This window comes from Corylus avellana, chromosome ca2 (genome assembly GCF_901000735.1).
Source record: "Corylus avellana chromosome ca2, CavTom2PMs-1.0".
In the NCBI taxonomy this organism is placed as follows: Eukaryota; Viridiplantae; Streptophyta; class Magnoliopsida; order Fagales; family Betulaceae; genus Corylus; species Corylus avellana.
In genome coordinates, this window is record NC_081542.1 from 8383956 (window position 1) to 8388507 (window position 4552).

Consider the following 4552-nt stretch of genomic DNA (forward strand, 5'->3'; position numbering starts at 1 on the left):
CCTTTGGGTGTGTGCCAAAAAGTGAGTATATGTGAGCACCAAAGCGTAGAGAAAAAGGAGAGAATTTGAGAGAGTGGGTACAAGGGCTGCTGCAGTGTTTTTTCATCTTGGTGGTTTTTGGAAGAGCAAAACACAAGTAATTAGAAGAAAAAGGTGCTGCAGAGTGAGAGAAGAAAATAGAGATCAGCCGCCATCTATTTCAGCAAAAAAAGAGTTTGTACATCTGTCTTTTGTATTCTATTTTGGGAATAATCTCTCGTGTGATAGTGAGATTTGAGTGTATTGAGGCTTTGAGATCTGAGTGATTTTCTCTCTACTATTTTTGTACTCCATCTTTTGATAGTGGACTTTCTCCGAGTCATCTCCGTCAGTGGATGTAGGCTTGTTAAGCCGAACCACTTAAATCTTTGTATCGTGTGTGATTGCTTATCTTTGTTATTCCGCATCTTCTTATTTTTCGCATCTCACGGATCTTAGAAAATAAGATTAATTTCCTAACATTTCCAAGAACCAAATTGAGCAACCCTTTCTTCACATCTCTGAGAGTCTCTTTCCTTTCCTCTTATTTCTTTTTCTCCTTAATTATCACTACCATCTGCAACCAAGAAACAGTAAAGACCAAAAACAGTGAGAGAGAGAGAGACAAACAATTTGTTAGCAGCTTTCCAACATTTCTAGCATATGGCCGACCATGTTGTTAATTTCCTGGTAGAGTACTTGTCCCAGCAACTCGGAAAGGAAGCAAATTTCTTTGGTGGAGTGGAGGATCAAGTCAAGTCACTCCATAGGGAGCTTAGGCTTATAAATATCTTCCTGGAGAGCTCCGTGGGAAAACGGAATGAGCATCCAATAGTGAAGGAGGTAGTCGGACAGATCAGGGAGGTGGCTTACGAGGCTGAGGATGTTATTGATATGTATATCCTCAAGGTTGCAGAGCACAGGAGGCGAAGCCTAGTGGAGAGGATATTTCATAGCCCCATGCACGCAATGATGCTTCGGGAAGTTCGAAATAAGATTGCAGACATCGAGAATGAAATCAATAAAATCTACAACAATAGAGAAAAGTATGGCATTGAAAGAGCTACAGAGAGTGTAGATGAAGCGGCGGCAGCGGCGACGGAGGCACTACACAAGCGTAGGAGAGAAGTTGAGGAAGATGACGTGGTGGGCTTTGTTGATGACACATCGACACTAGTGAAGCAACTTACTGAAGGGGATCGTAAGTGTGATGTCATTTCGATCATTGGAATGGGAGGGCTGGGGAAGACAACTCTTGCACGGAAAATCTACAACAATGTTGGCGTCAAGAGGCACTTTGAGTGTCGTGCATGGGTGTATGTATCTCAAGATTTTAGAATTAAAGAGCTCTTGCTTAAAATTTTGAAACAGATGAAAATATTAGAACTGCAAAGGATATTAGAAGAAGAAATGGGTATAAAAATATCAGATCTGTGGAGGACACTAGAAGGCATGGGTGTAGAAAAATTAAAAGAGCAGTTGTTCAAATGCTTGCAAAGAAAAAGGTACCTAATAGTCATGGACGACATTTGGAAAACTGAATTATGGGATGAGGCAAGAACTGCTTTTCCTTGATTGGAATGGAAGTAGAATATTGATCACCAGCCGCATAAAAGAAGTAGCTTCACATTCAAGCTCTACTCCTCCCTACTTTCTCCGATTTCTCTACAAAGACGAAAGTTGGGAACTCTTTAGTAAGAAAGTGTTTTGGGGAAGAACATGTCCTCCCGAGTTAGAAACTCTAGGGAGAAAAATCGCAGATGATTGTCGTGGCTTATCACTTTCCATTGTAGTTTTAGGGGGGCTTTTAGCAAATAGAGAGAAGACATCCCGAGAATGGTCCAAATTAATTGGCAATGTAAATTGGTACCTTACTGAGGCTAATCCAATCTGCAAAGACATTTTGGCCTTAAGCTACACCAACCTACCTCGACGCTTGCAACCATGCTTTTTGTATTTTGGTGTATACCCAGAAGACTTTGAGATCTCTGTAAGGCAATTGATCCACCTATGGACAGCTGAGGGATTTATACAGCACACTGGCAATAGAAGCGTAGAGGATGTTGCCGAAGATTACTTGGAAGAGCTTATTGATCGAAGCTTGATCCAAGTGAGTAGGAGGGCGACAGATGAAGGCGTAAAAAAATGTCGTTTTCACGATCTTCTGCGAGACCTCTGCATATCTAAGAGCAAGGAAGACAAATTTCTTGAGCTACTTAGAGCTGGTAACCTTTCATTCTCCATCAAATCTCGTAGACTATCCTTCCATGATGATGGTAGCTTTCCTCTATACAATGTCCTAAACTTCTTTGATCCTCCATGTGCTCGTTCTTTGTTGTTCTTTGGCGATGTCGGAGATAGAGACTTGAATTTGTTCATCAAAAACTTCAAGTTGATTCGGGTGCTTAATTTGGAGTGTATAGTACTCGACTCAATTCCCAAAAGCATAGAAACAATGATCCACTTGAGGATAAAATTATCTATGGTAAGTGTTATTCCTGATTCATTTGGTAACCTTAGGAATCTAGAAACACTTGTCATAGAGGGTGGACGTTTTTTGTTAGATTGTCGAGTAAGTGGGATATTTAAGCTGCAGCGTTTGAGGAATCTGTATCTGGATAGGTTCGTGTTGCCTTACCAGTTGGATGAAGTTCTATGGAACCTCCAAGTCCTTTCCACTTCAACAAGTTGGGATGATGGAGAGCAAACTTTTGCTGTCACACTGGACAAGTTTCCTCGTGTAAGGGAACTAAAAATACGATTTGTCGACAAGTGCTTGAATCTTGAAGAAGTGAACAAAACAGTAGATTTTTTGGAAGGCCTTCACCATTTACGTTATCTTCAAAAATTGAAAATCGAGGAATTCCCAATGCTTCCTAGTGATTCGAGTTCATTTCCATTGACAATCACTCAACTAACCTTAAAACATCATCTTCAGTTACCAGAAGGTGGCGGCATGACAGTGCTGGGAAACCTTCCCAATCTTCGGATACTGAAAATAAAAGGGTGTGACAGTATTAGAAATCTGCACGTCTTTGGAGATCATTCATTTCCTAGACTTGAAGTCCTTAAATTGCAATGTTTGGAACAAGTTAAAGAATGGAAACAAGAGGAAGGTGCAATGCCATGCCTTAGATATTTGGTTATCGCAGGATGCCGCAGTTTGACAATGCTCCCTCCGGAACTATGGAGTTTGACTGCTTTGCAAAAGGTGGAGGTGTTAGATTACAATTTCGAATTGACAAGGATGCTTCGAGAATTGCAGACGACGGTTAGGTGTAAGCTAGTGATCGGTTCAGCTAAATATTACTGATCCGTGGGTTCAAGTAATGATATCATCCATTTTACAGGTATACTTTTCTGTCTCTTTTCATTTCTATTCTCATTTTTAACTTTTGCAGCACGTAAATATAAATATGTAGTCCTTTGATCTTTTCGTTGTTGAAAACAATATATATATATAGTCACTAATATTCTTTTTGTAAATAAATTCATCAATTTATTTAATTAATTATGTGATAATAGATAACTTCAACGGAAATGGAAACAGTGGTAAGATGTTCATGCAGGAGAGCAGCCCCACGGTTTTTAGTAGGTAGGGGGATTGGTGGGGGACTAACGGCTAGCAACCGTTATTCTGTTGATTGAAAGACTTTTGTTTGATAAAGCTGGATTTGTCTGTTTACATCCTTTGTGTTGGGAGATAAAATGGTTATGGAATTTTTACCAAGAGTACATTAATATACATAGTTGAATACAACTCTAGCCAAAAAGCCTAAGCTAATGGGCTAAGATCCACTTAGATATATTAACTACTCTTTTCTTTTATATTTTCTCAATGTAAGACTCAACATTCACAAGTGTACTCATAACACCCTATTTTTCAGCACATGTAGATTCTGCTACAAGAAGGAGAAGAGACACCAAATAGAGATAAGAGTCATCATTGTTATCTTCTTAAGGCTTTGGTGAGACACTGAGACTCCATTGTCACCTTGTTCGCATTGTTTTTTTTTTTTTAATCAAATGCGGGAAAAGCAAGTATACTTTTCTTTCCCTTTTCATTTATATTCTCACTTTTAACATTTGCAGCTAAATATCTAGTCCTTTGATCTTTTCGTTGTTGAAAACAATATATAGTCACTAACATTCATTTTGAAAATAAATTTATCAATTTAATTAATTATGTGATAATATAGAACTTCAACGGAAATGGAAATGGTGTTCCTCTCTATTGCTTTCATGAAGTCGTCCCCTTCAATTACTGTTATCATGTGGTTTTTAGGAGGGAGGGGGATTGATGGAGGACCAATACAGCAGTACATAACTAACGGCTATCAGCCGTTATTCTGCTGATTGAAAGACTTTGGTTTGATAAGGCTGGAGTGCTCTGTTTTACGTCCCCTGTTTCTCAATAACAAGAAGGAGAATATGCACGTATTTGGATGAATAGGGCTGGGAATCATCGTTGTTAGTCTTTCCATGCATTGTTAGAAGTATGACCAACCCATCAACAGAAGGCGCCATTGTTCTT

At 39.1% G+C, this 4552-nt stretch overlaps 1 pseudogene; it reads left to right on the plus strand.

Moving 5' to 3' along the window:
- Nucleotides 1–793: 793 nt before the first annotated feature.
- On the plus strand, nucleotides 794–3331 carry LOC132168998 (putative disease resistance RPP13-like protein 3; annotated as a pseudogene).
- The last annotated feature ends 1221 nt before the right edge of the window (nucleotides 3332–4552 follow it).